The following is a 16,425-nucleotide window of genomic DNA, read 5'->3' on the forward strand; positions in this document are numbered from 1 at the left end:
AAAGGCTATATACAAGGAGCACCAGTACGGAGTCAATGTGCAGGAGTACGAGGTAGTTGAGATAATATTTACATTTTTATTTATTTGACATATTTTCTCCCCAATTCCGTGATATCCAATTCCGATCTAATTACAATCTTGTCTCATTGCTGCAACTCCCCAACGGGCTCGGGAGAGGCAAAGGTCGAGTCATGCGTCCCCCGACCCGCCAAGCCGCGCTTCTTAACACCCGCTTGCTTAACCCGGAAGCCAGCCGCACGTGTTGGAGGAAACACTGTTCAACTGGCGACTGAAGTCAGCCTGTAGACGCTCGGCCTGCCACAAGGAGTTGCTAGAGCGCAATGAGCCAAATTAAGCCCCCCCAGCCAAACCCTCCCCTAACCCAGATGGCGCTGAGCCAATTGTGAGCCGTCCCATTGGGCCTCCCGGTCACAGCCGGTTGTGACACAGCCTGGGATCGAACCCCAGGCTGTAGTGACGCCACAAAACCTGAGCCCTGTTTGTTGTTATTTTTTAACTGTCACATTAGCAGCCCTGTCCAGCATTACTATCAAGCTCGGTATTATACGCAAATAACTTGCCGATGGCAAACAGAATTGCCAGGCAATACCAACTCCAATTACAATATGTCAATATCATTAAAGTAATAAGATAAATGAATTTCAAATTCTAAGGAGTAGAGAAAGCAAAAAGCAGTAGAGAAACCAGTTAGTAAGGGATATTAGTTATGGCTTATAACAGTGACAGGTAGCCTTTGAAACTATGTGAGGGTATACCTGTATTGTGTGGTAAAGGTGACTGAGATGCCCCCCTGTACCACCAGGGAATCCCTGCCAGCGCTGCAGTGGGTGGTCTGGTGTAGGCAGCGAGCAAGGCCAGGTGGATTGGGATGGCTTTATGGTCTGGGTCCTTGTTGTGCCAGTCCTCATACAGCTTCAGCAGGACAGAGTCATAACCCTTGGCTACAGTGGTCCTGACATTGGCCTCTGAGACAGAAATCGGTTTTAATGTCAACAAAGAAGTAGTTATATATTTTGTATTTGTATATTATTATGGATCCAAATTAGCTGCTGCCAAAGCAATTAGGGAATGTGAAAAGACCTCTGGTGACATGTCTTGTGGGGTATGCATGAGTGCCTGAGCTGTGTGCTAGTCATTTAACCTCTCTGGGCTAGGTGGGACGTTAGCATCCCACTCTATTCAACAGCCAGTGGAATCGCCTGGCGCGAAATACAAATACCTCAAAAATGCTATAACTTCAATTTCTCAAACATATGACTATTTTACACCATTTGAAAGATAAGACTCTCGTTAATCCAACCACATTGTCCGATTTCAAAAAGGCTTTACAGTGAAAGCAAAACATTAGATTATGTCAGGAGAGTACCCAGCCAAAAATAATCACACAGCCACAAAGCAAGCATATATGTCACAAAAACCCAAACCACAGCTAAATTCAGCACTAACCTTTGATGATCTTCATCAGATGACACTCCTAGGACATTATGTTATTCAATACATGCATGTTTTATTCAATCAAGTTCATATTTATATCAAAAAACAGCTTTTTACATTGGCGTGTGATGTTTAGAAAATGTATTCCCACCGAAAACGTCTGGTGAATTTACTAAACGTTGACAAAATACATAACAATTATTTTAAGAATTATAGATACAGAACTCCTTTATTCAATCGCTATGTCAGATTTTAAAATAGCTTTTTGGCGAAAGCACATTTGGCAATATTCTGAGTACATAGCTCAGCCATCAGAGGCTAGCTATTCAGACACCCGCCAACTTCGGGGCTCACTAAACTCAGAATTACTATTACAAAAATTGGATTACCTTTGCTGTTCTTCGTCAGAATGCACTCCCAGGACTTCTACTTCAACAACAAATGTTGTTTTGGTTCCAAATAATACATAATTATATCCAAATACCTCCGTTTTGTTTGTGTATTCAGGTCACCATCCGAAGGGTAACGCGCGAGCGTATTTCGTGACAAAAAAAATCAAAATGTTCCTTTACCGTACTTAGAAGCATGTCAAACGCTGTTTAAAATAAATTTTTATGCTATTTTTCTCGTAAAATAGCGATAATATTCCAACCGGACAACGTTGTATTCATTCAAAGAGGGAAAGAAAAAAATGGCGAGGTCTCGTGAATGAGCATCTCCAGTCTCTCTGTCACCAGGCAGTCCACTGACAATCTCTGCTGCTGTTATCTGCCCAGAGACAGGAGACGCGTCAATCCAGTTTCAGAAGGCTTTAGAGAGCCAATGGAAGCCTTAGAAAGTGACACGTAACAGCACAGATATTGTAATTTTGATAGAGATGCAACAGAAGGACTACAAATTGTCAGACAGGCCACTTCCTGCTTGTAATTTTCTCAGGTTTTTGCCTGCCATATGAGTTCTGTTTTACTCACAGACACCATTCAAACAGTTTTAGAAACGTCAGAGTGTTTTCTATCCAAATCTACTAATAATATGCATATTATAGTTTCTGGGCCAGAGTAGTAACCTGTTCAAATTGGGTACGTTTTTCATCCGGCCGTGAAAATACTGCCCCCTAGCCCCAACAGGCTAATGTTGTAAATAACTATTCTAGCTGGAAACTGATTTTTCAATGGAATATCCACATAAGCGTACAGAGGCCCATTATCAGCATCACTCCTGTGTTTCAATGGCATGTTGGGTTAGCTAATCCAAGTTTATCATTTTAAAAGGCAAATTGATCATTAAAGAAGCAATAAATCTGGCCTTTAGACTAGTTGAGTATCTGGAGCATCAGCATTTGTGGGTTCGATTACAGGCTCAAAATGGCCAGAAACAAAGAACTTTCTTCTGAAACTTGTCAGTCCATTCTTGTTCAGAGAAATGAAGGCTATTCCATGCAAGAAAGTGCCAAGAAACTGAAGATCTCATACAACTCTGTGTACTACACCCTTCACAATTTTGTGGGCCTTCCTCTGACACCGCCTAGTATATAGGTCCTGGATGGCAGGAGGCTTGGCCCCAGTGATGTACTGGGCCATATGCACTACCATCTGTAGCGCCTTACGGTGAGATGCCGAGCAGTTGCCAAAACCAGGCGGTGATGCAACCAGTCAGGATGCTCTCGATGGTGCAGCTGTAGAACCTTTTGAGGATCTGGGGACCCATGACAAATCCTTTCAATCTCCTGAGGGGAAAAACACATTGTCGTGCCCTCTTCAAGACTATCTTGTTGTGTTTGGACCATGATAGTTTGTTGGTGATGTGGACAACAAGGACTATGTAACTCTCGACCCCAATCCAGTACAACCCCATCAATGTGAATGGGGGCATGTTTGGCCACACTGTCCTGGGTGAACAGTGAGTATAGGAGGGGACTAAGCATGCACCCCTGAGGGGCCCACGTGTTGAGGATCAGCGTGGCAGATGTGTTGTTGCCTACCCTTACCACCGGGGGTGGCCTGTCAGGAAGTCCAGGATCCAGGTGCAGAGGGGGGTGTTTAGTCCCAGGGTCCGTAGCCTCTCTAGGGTAGGGGGCAGTATTTGCACGGTCAGATAAAAAACGTACCCGATTTAATCTGGTTATTACTACTGCCCAGAAACTAGAATATGCATATAATTATTGGCTTTGGATAGAAAACACCCTAAAGTTTCAAAAACTTTTTGAATGGTGTCTGTGAGTATAACAGAACTCATATGGCAGGCAAAAACCTGAGAAGATTCCTTACAGGAAGTAGCCTGTCTGACCATTTCTTGGGCTTCTACACTCTCTTTATTGAAAACTGAGGATCTCTGCTGTAACGTGACACTTCCTACGGCTCCCATAGGCTCTCAGAAGGCGGCAAACCGCTGAATGATGTCTTTGCAGGCCCTGGCTGAAAAACAGTAGCGCATTTGGATAATGGTCGATCAGAGAACAATGAGACTGAGGCGCGTGCACGAGGCGACACCATGTTTTTATTTTTTCGTCTTTGAACTAAAACAGGGTTTCCCGGTCGGAATATTATCACTTTTTTTACGAGACAAATCGCATAAAAATTGATTTTAAACAGCGGTTGACATGCTTCGAAGTACGGTAAGGGAATATTTAGAAATGTTTTGTCACGAAACGCGTCGGGCGCGTCACCCTTCTTCACCCTTCGGATAGTGTCTTGAACGCACGAACAAAACAGAGGATATTTGAACATAACTATGGATTATTTTGAACCAAACCAACATTTGTTATTGAAGTAGAAGTCCTGGGAGTGCATTCTGACGAAGAACAGCAAAGGTAATCAAATTTTTCTAATAGTAAATCGGAGTTTGGTGAGGGCCAAACTTGGTGGGTGTCTAAATAGCTAGCCCGTGATGGCTGGGCTATCTACTCAGAATATTGCAAAATGTGCTTTTGCCGAAAAGCTATTTTAAAATCGGACATAGCGATTGCATAAAGGAGTTCTGTATCTATAATTCTTAACCTCTTGACGGTCGCCTAGGATAGGGGGCGCCACAGCGCATTTTGAAAAAAATTCGTGCCCATTTTAAACGGCCTACTACTCAAACTCAGAAGCTAGGATATGCATATTATTAATACTTGTGGATAGAAAATACCCTAAAGTTTCTAAAACTGTTTGAATGGTGTCTGTGAGTATAACAGAACTCATATGGCAGTCAAAACCCCGAGACAGATCGAAACAGGAAGTGGAATTCTGAATTGCGGACTCAACTTCATCACGTTGCCTATTAATCACACCGTGAGCAATGGTTCATTGAGCACTTTCTATTGCTTCCACTAGATGTCCAAAGTCTTTACAAAGTGATTTGAGTCTCCTACTGTGAAAACTGACAGAATGACACGCTGTGGAACGTGGTCACACAGAGAGGGCTATCACCATTATGACGCCGGCGCCCCTGGCTACCCTCCCCTTTCGAAACGTTTATAAAGACAATGCAATCGTCCCCCTTGAATCTTATTGGAGCTCTGGTTGAAAAAGGCCCTAAAGATTTATGTTATACAACGTTTGACATGTTTGAACGAACCTAAATAAGAAAAAAATGCATTTTGTTGAAAGAGTAGCCCCGCGCACGTTTGAACTTTTGGTGCAGCCTTCAGAACGCGCTAACAACAACAAGCTAATGGAACATAAAGGTTGAACTTTTTAGAACGAAAATACATTTGTTGTGGACCTGGGATTCCTGGAAGTGCCTAAGGATGAAGATAATCAAAGGTAAGGGATTATTGACAATAGTATACAAGACTAGATTTGATATGCGATTGTTCCAAGATGGCGCTGACCTGTATTGCTAGCCTATTGTTCTGAGTATCGCATCCCCTTTTATCGCAAAGTGTGATTACCCAGTAAAGTTATTTTTAAATCTGGCATTACAGGTGCTTTCAAGAGATATTCATCTATAAATCTTAGAATGACAATATTACATTTTAAAAATGTTTTCGAATAGTAATTTAGTAAATTGTAGCTCTGTTTCATCGGATGCATTTGAGGGAAAATAGTTAGTCAACGTTACGCACCGATGTAAAATGCTGTTTTTATATATAAATATGAACTTTATCGAACAAAAGAATGCATGTATTGTGTAACATGATGTCCTAGGTGTGTCATCTGATGAAGATTGTCAAAGGTTAGTGCTGCATTTAGCTGTTTTTTGGTTATTTGTGATGCATGTGGTTGGTAGGAAAATGGCTATGTCGCTACTTTTACGATATACTCCTCTAACATAATCTAATGTTTTGCTTTTGCTGTAAAGCCTTTTTGAAATCGGACAACGTGGTTCGATTCAGGAGAGGTGTATCTATAAAACGATATACGGGACGGAGGCCGCACAGGGGTTAAAATAATTTTTATGTTTTTTGTGAACGTTTATCGTGAGTAAATTAGTAAATTCACCGGAAGTTTGCGGTGGGTATGCTAGTTCTGAACGTCACATGCTAATGTAAAAAGCTGGTTTTTGATATAAATATGAACTCGATTAAACAAAACATGCATGTATTGTATAACATAATGTCATAGGATTGTCATCTGATGAAGATCATCAAAGGTTAGTGCTGCATTTAGCTGTGGTTTGGGTTTATGTGACATTATATGCTAGCTTGAAAAATAGGTGTCTGATTATTTCTGGCTGGGTACTCTGCTGACATAATCTAATGTTTTGCTTTCGTTGAAAGCCTTTTTGAAATCGGACAGTGTGGTTAGATTAACGAGAGTCTTGTCTTTAAAATGGTGTAAAATAGTCATATGTTTGAGAAATTGAAGTAATAGCATTTCTAAGGTATTTGAATAATGCGCCACGGGATTCCACTGGCTGTTGAGTAGGTGGGACAATTTCGTCCCACATACCCTAGAGAGGTTAGCTTAGTGATGAGCTTTGTGGGCAATATGGTTTTACATTTACATTTTAGTCATTTAGCAGACATTCTTATCCAGAGCGACTTACAGTAGTGAGTGCATACATTTGTTATATATTTTTCGTACTGGTCCCCCGTGGGAATCAAACCCACAACCCTGGTGTTGCAAACACCATGCTCTACCAACTGAGCCACACGGGACCACTTGAACACTGAGCTGTAGTCAATGAACAGTTTTCTCACATAGGAGTTCCTTTTGTCCAGGTTGGAAAGGGCAGTGTGGAGTATAATTGTGATTGAGTTCTGTGGATCTGTTGGGGCGGTATGCGAATTGGAGTGGGTTAAGGTTAGGGTCTAGGGTTTCTGGGATGATGGTGTTGATGTGAGCCATGACCTGCCTTTCAAAGCGCTTCATGGCTACCGACGTGAATGCTACAGGATGATAGTAATTTAGGCAGGTTACCTTCGCTTTCTTGGGCACAGGGACTATGGTGGTCTGCTTGAAACATGTAGGTTTTACAGACTTGGTCAGAGAGAGGTTGAAAATGTCTGTAATTTAGTTGAGGTTTAGGGTTTATTGAATGATTTGTCCCAAATACAATGCTTTTCATTTTTGAAATATTTAGGACTAGCTTATTTCTTGCCACACATTCTAAAACTGACTTCAGCTCTTCATGTTGCAGTGATTTCAATTGCTGTGTTAGCTGACGTATAGTGTTGAGTCATCAGCATACATAGACACATAGGCTTTTCTCAGTGCCAGTGGCAGGTGAAGATTGAAGAAAGTAAGGGGCCTAGACAGCTGCCCTGGGGAATGCCTGATATAGCAGGGCATGGCTACAGCAGTTCTGACATTGAAAATAAGAGAGAAATGTAGAGGTTTTAATGTCCACAAAGTAGTTGTTACAGTATATAGCCGTGCTATATTATTTATTTATTGAGCCACTATGTTTAGCAATGCTTCCTTGGCCTATTTATCAAGCCCATGGCAGTGATGTCAAGGATCTTGAGCCGATGATCAACGACTGTTATTACTTTGACAAGGAGAGCTACCTTTTCTTGGAAGATGTAAAATATTGCATTGCACACAGCGTGAGATGTCAAGGCCGGAAAAATATACACTATAACATTCAGTTGACATGTGCAAACGTATCTGCAGGGTAAGCTTTTATCACAGCTCTCTAGACACAGAAAAGCTTTTCTATCAGGGTTAATAGCAGTAGAAACACTCAAACATCCTCATTTCCAGCTCACTGAAAGACAACAGAATTAAATAAACTTGGAAATGTGAAGGACTTTCTCCTGTTGGCATCACTTTATCTACCTCTCTGAAGTCTGAACCCCCTCTACTTCTCATCAATTATAATTTGGCAAGGCCTAAATGAAGCCAAAACATAGTATCCATCATATGTCCAGCAGAGAGCTGAGGCTTGAGTGCTAAATTGTTTAAAGTATTTCTTCACATTTGACCTTTGCATCAATTTAAATATTAGCAACCACCTTAGTGTTAAAGAAAAAAGCGTGTTGCATTTGCATTAGTTCCTTGTCTGTTTACTCTCTGGGTCTGGGTAAATGTTTACTTCAAGCAGCTGTATTAGCTATTCATATTAAAATTGATCCTGGCTGGCGTATTATTTTTTCTCCATGTTATGCTTCACTGTGCATTTTATTAGAAAAATGTAATAAGAGCGTGCATCATTTTGGCACTGAGAGGCCAAATAAACAATGCTATAATGAAATGAAATAAAAACATGTGGCATTTGGTTATAATAATGACGAAGATGTTGGAGAAGATGTGGAATGCAGGAAGACTGATCCAATGGATATGAGATGAGAAACTCAATGAGATGATGGCAGTTTGTGTTATAACACATGTAGGCTCTGTGATGATACCATTGTGCAGAACAATTGTGTGTATCAAAAAACTTCAGAAGAATACGGTAAGAAGCCCTTTAGGTCAACTGGTATGATAACGAAGGTCTAGTGAGTGCTGCAACATCTACATAATTGAAGGAAAGTTAAATGAGGAATATGAGTTTAAGGGGACTGTATAAAAATGCCCTGGCTTTGTTTAGTTAGCTAGGTATAGACATAAGCCTAACTATATTTACTATCCACAATGGCCATGAACCTCATTACCGTGCAGTGAAGGGGAGGACGATGTACACACTCCCATTGACACAGCTTGCTGATCTTATAACAGAATGCATCCTTGTATCTGATGAAGAAGCTGGGTCCTGGCCAGTACCCAAGCCAGAGCCAGAGCTACACTCGGCTGCTGATAGAGAATCTATAGAGCCACTGCATTAGTGCACAGAGCAAGCGTAGTGTTGTGAAGGTCAGCCTGACGTGTGTACTGCATTGTATGTTGGACTGGGGCAGCATGGGAAGTGATCAAGTGTATCTCCCCAGTCTGACAGATGATCACAGGAGATGGAGTGTAGAGTGAGTATAGAAACAAATGAGTAAGGACTTGGGATTATCTCACTAGTGCAAGAGCTCCCCTCTCCCCTGCCCTCTGTCTCTCTCTCCCACACACACTCTCTCCCCTATATCTCAGCATAAGGTCCATGGGTTCTTAGAGCTCCAGCCCTCTGCAAAGCACAAACACAGCTTTCTAAAATATGAATGACTGCAATGGGTTTGATCACTCTCCCACAGGACTGGAGATCAACTTGTTAGGAGCAGGTATGTAGGTAATGCATACTACACAGGTGATGCATACTAATCCACATTAATCCAATCATAACCACAGGGGCAGATATGTTTGTATGTAATCGATCTGAAAATCCTAGAAAGTGTATTTGTTTTAATACTTTAGGATTTTTGTTTTGTAATCCTATGGAGATATGGATTAAGAAACAGTGTCATGACAGCAGCCCAGAAATAACGCATCAGCACAGAGTGGATGCAGCTCAAGCCTAGTTTAACCAGTTAAACATTGGTAATTCAGCATGAAAATATGATTCATCTGCAATCTTCCTTTTCACATTTCATGTCATCTTTGTAGCTGTCGTCTGAGCAGCTATACAGAAACATCATCCAGCATTCAACATCTAAATGTGTTAGACTGAAATAAAATGCACAACTATCTGATCGTCAAGCCGTACAAGGAAAAACCTGTTGAATTGTTCAGTGGTTATTAACTACCTCTGACTCACATCCCCCTGAAAGAACAGGAAAACAGGACCATGAAAAAATAACATCACAAAGGGCAATAAAGCTCCCTGTAGACTACATAGACAAAGAGCAGTGACTGCGCTGGAAACTGCTGCTGAATGTAAGATAATTAATTGCACCATCACCACCTAGGTGCACATCTTTAAAATTGGCTTCAGAGAGAACCAGGATCCTAATGTTATTTACAAGCAGAATCATTTAGCAAGCAACTGCAGTGCATCAACAGGTGCAGAGCCTGCATACACAAAAGAGAGAGCTGAGGGGCTGAGAGAGGTGAGGGGCTGAGTGAGCTGAGGAGCTGAGTGAGCTGAGGGGCTGAGTGAGCTGAGGGGCTGAGTGAGCTGAGGGGCTGAGTGAGCTAAGGGGCTGAGTGAGCTGAGGGGCTGAGTGAGCTGAGGGGCTGAGTGAGGCACAGTGTCACACTGCCACCTACAGTTAGACTAGAACACTGCTGCCTGGCTGTTATAAGAGAGGATGTCTCCTCACAGAGCTGAGAGCATGACTGCAACCTCTCCCTGGCAGATTAATAGCTGAGCTTGTGTGTTTTCATGCCTTTACGCATTTTGAATGCTGGGAAAAAACAGTAATTTGATTTTGTTGGAGAAAAAAAGTATTCCCCCCGACGATAAAAGGAAATAACAGTTCTGTTAAAGTACACAGGGAGCTATATTAAAGTGATATTTACTACGGTATCAATAGCTAATATGGATTGTGTTCTGAGCAAATATCTTGTGAGGGAGATGTGATATTAAATCATTGTCTGACAAGTTGTAAAGTTGTGGAGAAGCTCAGTGTAATCATGTTATAAGAAAGAAATAGAAGTGCTGCAAGAAAATAAATCAATTAAACCACTTCATAAAGATGATCACTCTGAGTAAAAACACAGACATGGGGCTTGGATCTGCATTATAAACATCCAAGAAGATGTGCGCTAAGTACAAATTAAAAATACTTCATTTAAATCCCAATAGTATTGCTTGTCATATATGCGTATTTCACCATTGCCTACGCTAGCAAAATTGCTAAAACTGCTCATTACTATTACAATTTACCCACTGGCTCGTAATAGACTTGATAAAATGACCACGTTTGACCAGTTAATTAAGGGGTTTGATGTCAAGAGAATAGATTAATTGTACAGTCAAAACAAAGCCTGTGGCACTGACCATCCAACACATAATAAGGGCTGGAGTCGAGGCTATCCAACACACAATAAATCAAATAAAATATTATTTGTCACATGCGCCAAATACAACAGGTGTAGTAGACCTTAGTTACAAGCCCTTAACCAACAATGCAGTTCAAGAAATATAGATAGTAAAATATTTAATAAATAAGCTAAAGTAAAAAAAGAAAAATCTAATCAATCAAAAAGTAACACAAGAAATGTACATAACAATAACGAGGTTATATACAGGGGGTACCGGTACCGAGTCAATGTGCGGGGGTACAGGTTAGTCGAGGTAATTTGTAAAGTGACATAGATAATAAAAAGCAAGTAGCAGCAGCGTAAAAACAAAGGGGGGGGGTCAATGTAAATAGTCTGGGTGGCCATTTGATTAGTTTAGTTGTTCAGCAGTCTTATGGCTTGGGGGTAGAAGCTGTTAAGTAGCCTTTTGGTCCTAGACTTGGCATTTTCGGAAGAGTCTTTGATAGTTTTTTGGGCCTCCTCTGACACTGCCTAGTATATAGGTCCTGGATGTCAGGAAGCTTGGCCCCAGTGATGTACTGGGCAGTATGCACTACCCTCTGTAGCGCCTTATGGTCAGATGCCAAGCAGTTGCCATACAGTGATGCAACCAGTCAGGATGCTCTCCATGATGCAGCTGTAGAACCTTGTGTGGATCTGGGGACCCATGCCAAATCTTTTCAGTCTCCTGAGGGGGAAAAGGTGTTGTCGTGCCCTCTTCACAACTGTCTTGGTGTGTTGGAACCATGATATTTTGTTGGTGATGTGGACACCAAGGAACTTGAAACTCTCGATCCGCTCCACTTCAGTCCCGTCGATGTTAATGGAGGCCTGTTTGGCCCTCTTTTTCCTATAGTCCACAATCAGCTCCTTTAATAAGGGCTGGAGTCGAGGCTATCCAACACATAATAAGGCCTGCAGTCCAGGCTATCCAACCAGAGGAGACTCCTCAAAGGAGGAAGGGGACAACTCTCCTGCTCGGTGAATTTCATAAAAATAAAAATAGTGAAACATTAAAAATCGAATCTAATTGATTTATCAAGCCCTTTTAACATCAGCAGATGTCACAAAGTGCTTAAATAGAAACCCATCTGAAAACTCCAAACAGCAAGCAATGCAGATGTAGAAACGCGGTGGCTAGGAAAAACTCCTTAGAAGGACAGGAACCTAGAAAGAAACCTAGAGAGGAACCAGGCGCTGAGTGGTGGCCAGTCCTCTTCTGGTTGTGCCAGGTGGAGATTATAAGAGTACATGGCCATTAAGGCCAGATCATTCTTCAAGCTGTTCAACCGTTCATAGATGACCAGCAGGGTCAAATAATAATCACAGTGGTTGTAGAGGCTGCAACAGGTCAGCACCTCAGGAGTTCCCCTTTTTAGATAAAACTATACTGCTCAAAAAAATAAAGGGAACACTTAAACAACACATCCTAGATCTGAATGAAAGAAATAATCTTATTAAATACTTTTTTTCTTTACATAGTTGAATGTGCTGACAACAAAATCACACAAAAATAATCAATGGAAATCCAATTTATCAACCCATGGAGGTCTGGATTTGGAGTCACACTCAATATTAAAGTGGAAAACCACACTACAGGCTTATCCAACTTTGATGTAATGTCCTTAAAACAAGTCAAAATGAGGCTCAGTAGTGTGTGTGGCCTCCACGTGCCTGTATGACCTCCCTACAACGCCTGGGCATGCTCCTGATGAGGTGGCGGATGGTCTCCTGGAGGGATCTCCTCCCAGACCTGGACTAAAGCATCCGCCAACTCCTGGACAGTCTGTGGTGCAACGTGGCGTTGGTGGATGGAGCAAGACATGATGTCCCAGATGTGCTCAATTGGATTCAGGTCTGGGGAACGGGCGGGCCAGTCCATAGCATCAATGCCTTCCTCTTGCAGGAACTGCTGACACACTCCAGCCACATGAGGTCTAGCATTGTCTTGCATTAGGAGGAACCCAGGGCCAACTGCACCAGCATATGGTCTCACAAGGGGTCTGAGGATCTCATCTCGCTACCTAATGGCAGTCAGGCTACCTCTGGCGAGCACATGGAGGGCTGTGTGGCCCCCCAAAGAAATGCCACCCCACACCATGACTAACCCACCGCCAAACCGGTCATGCTGGAGGATGTTGCAGGCAGCAGAACGTTCTCCACGGCATCTCCAGACTCTGTCACGTCTGTCACGTGCTCAGTGTGAACCTGCTTTCATCTGTGAAGAGCACAGGGCGCCAGTGGCGAATTTGCCAATCTTGGTGTTCTCTGGCAAATGCCAAACGCCCTGCACGGTGTTGGGCTGTAAGCACAACCCCCACATGTGGACGTTAGGCCCTCATACCACCCTCATGGAGTCTGTTTCTGACCGTTTGAGCAGACACATGCACATTTGTGGCCTGCTGGAGGTCATTTTGCAGGGCTCTGGCAGTGCTTCTCCTGCTCCTCCTTGCACAAAGGCAGAGGTAGCGGTCCTGCTGCTGGGTTTTTGCCCTCCTACGGTCTCCTCCACGTCTCCTGATGTACTGGCCTGTCTCCTGGTAGCGCCTCCATGCTCTGGACACTACGCTGACAGACACAGCAAACCTTCTTGCCACAGCTCGCATTGATGTGCCATCCTGGATGAGCTGCACTGCCTGAGCCACTTGTGTGGGTTGTAGACTCCGTCTCATGCTACCACTAGAGTGAAAGCACCGCCAGCATTCAAAAGTGACCAAAACATCAGCCAGGAAGCATAGGAACTGAGAAGTGGTCTGTGGTCCCCACCTGCAGAACCACTCCTTTATTGGGGGTGTCTTGCTAATTGCCTATAATTTCCACCTATTGTCTATTCCATTTGCACAACAGCATGTGAAATTTATTGTCAATCAGTGTTGCTTCCTAAGTGGACAGTTTGATTTCACAGAAGTGTGATTGACTTGGAGTTACATTGTGTTGTTTAAGTGTTCCCTTTATTTTTTTGAGCAGTGTATAATAAATATATTCACGTCACGAAGAATCGGATTAAAACACATTGTTTTGCAATGAAGATCTACAGTAACCTCAACAGCACTCTCTAGGGTAGCACCATGGTGTAGCCGGAGGACAGCTATTTTCCATCCTCCTCTGGGTACATTGACTTCAATACAAAACCTAGGAGGCTCGTGGTTCTCACCCCTTTCCATAAACTTACACAGTAATTATGATGACTTCTGGAGGACGTCCTCCAACCTATCAGAGCTCCTGAGGCATGAAAGTGTCACGACTTCCGCTGAAGTCAGTCCCTCTCCTTGTTCGGGCGGCGTTCGGCAGTCGACGTCACCGGCCTTCTAGCCATCGCCGATCTACTTTTCATTTGTTTTGTCTTTGTCTTACACAGCTGGTTTCAATTCCCCAATTACTTGTCATTATTTAACCCTCTGTTCCACCATGTTTGTTTGTGAGTGATTGTTTTTATGTAATACGGTCCGTTTATGTGGGCTCGCTTATTTTGTATTGTCTTTGACATTTTTGAGTAAAAGACATTTATTTACTCATATCTGCTGTCCTGCGTCTGACTCCTCTACACCAGCTACACACAGACCACATCACAGAACGGACATGTTGTCCACCCAATCAAAGGATAAGAGAATGAATCTAGTTCTGAAAGCATAAGCTACAGCTAGCTAGCACTGCAAATGCATACAATGTGTTGAGTAGTTGACTCAAAGAGAGAAAAACAAGAGTTAAACCATTTTGAACAAATTGACTTCTTCTAAAATTAAGGACAAGCATCAGCGAGAACTAGCTATTTTTTGTAAAATGTTTTCACTTTCACTTACTAATGCAGTTATCTAATTTAGCCTACTCAAACACCCAGCTCAAACACAGAGGAATGCTATTTATGTTAGCTACTGTAGCTGGCTAAAGCTATCCAACACTGGAACTCTTTCAAGTCAAGGTAAGCTTTTGGTTTTATTAATTTATTGCCACCGGGGCCCACCAGTGTAATTTCTCAGCTGCTTGCTGTACTCTGTACTGGGTGACTGTAGTGGGTTTACTAACGCGTTAGCTACTAGAACTATGTTGACTATGACGTTAGCTATTATTGTGACAACGATGTAGGCTATGTGTAGCGGTTATGATGTGAAGGTTTGGCTTGGAGAGGTTTTTTCACCTGGTCACAGACAGCTGTTGTGCACTGAAGTTCAAAAGCGAAGGGAAAAGGTGAGAGGAGGAGAGCGCATAAATGCGAGAAGGAATTATACAACAAGCAAAGTGATTATGTTGTTTGTATGTGGCTGCTATGAAAGTGAACTGTGTGTGCGGGCAATCAGCAGTATATTCATTCAGCCGATTCTGTTGTAAAACGTTTCTTAAACGGAAGCAAACGAAACGGAGATAGACCTAGCTACCTGAATTTGTCCAATAGAAACTCTCATTTTGGACTAATGATTACACCCTAGTCAGCCAGATGCAGGCAAGAGTGTGCAAGGCGGTATTGAATGTGTAACCTTGATTATTACAATTTGTCTCTCGACCTGTGTTATATACTTTCATTCTAGGCTAGGTTGTAGCAACCTAATGATGGGTATAGGGAAAATTCTCGTATCATAATAGCCTAAACCTATCGATGTTACATTGAACTGTGCGGATGGAATATGGATGACAGTCATCCAATATGCTGTAACAGAATTTAAAAAATATATATATATCTTATATATATACCCAATCTTAAACAGTACAGACGGCCACTGTATCTAACACATAATAAGGGCTGGAGTCGAGGCTATCCAACACATAATAAGGGCTGGAGTCAAGGCTATCCAACACATAATAAGGGCTGGAGTCAAGGCTATCCAACACATAATAAGGGCTGGAGTCGAGGACATCCAACACATAATAAGGGCTGGAGTCAAGGACATCCAACACATAATAAGGGCTGGAGTCAAGGCTATCCAACACATAATAAGGGCTGGAGTCAAGGCTATCCAACACATAATAAGGGCTGGAGTCAAGGCTATCCAACACATAATAAGGGCTGGAGTCAAGGCTATCCAACACATAATAAGGGCTGGAGTTGAGGACATCCAACACATAATAAGGGCTGGAGTCAAGGCTATCCAACACATAATAAGGGCTGGAGTCGAGGACATCCAACACATAATAAGGGCTGGAGTCGAGGACATCCAACACATAATAAGGGCTGGAGTCGAGGACATCCAACACATAATAAGGGCTGGAGTCGAGGACATCCAACACATAATAAGGGCTGGAGTCGAGGACATCCAACACATAATAAGAGCTGGAGTCGAGGACATCCAACACATAATAAGGGCTGGAGTCGAGGACATCCAACACATAATAAGGGCTGGAGTCGAGGACATCCAACACATAATAAGGGCTGGAGTCGAGGACATCCAACACATAATAAGGGCTGGAGTCGAGGACATCCAACACATAATAAGGGCTGGAGTTGAGGACATCCAACACATAATAAGGGCTGGAGTCGAGGACATCCAACACATAATAAGGGCTGGAGTCGAGGACATCCAACACATAATAAGGGCTGGAGCCGAGGCTATACAACACGTAATACCACTCAATATTGAACATTATATTTGTAAGGTCCCTCAATCGAATAGTGAATTTCAAGCACAGCTTCAACCACAAAGACCAGGGAGGTTTTTCAATGCCTCGCAAAGAAGGTCACCAATTGGTAGATGTGTGTAAACATTTAAAAAGCAGATGTTGAATATCC

The sequence above is a fragment of the Salmo salar genome, chromosome 16, assembly GCF_965601325.2.
Source record: "Salmo salar chromosome 16, fSalSal1, whole genome shotgun sequence".
NCBI classification, from domain to species: Eukaryota; Metazoa; Chordata; class Actinopteri; order Salmoniformes; family Salmonidae; genus Salmo; species Salmo salar.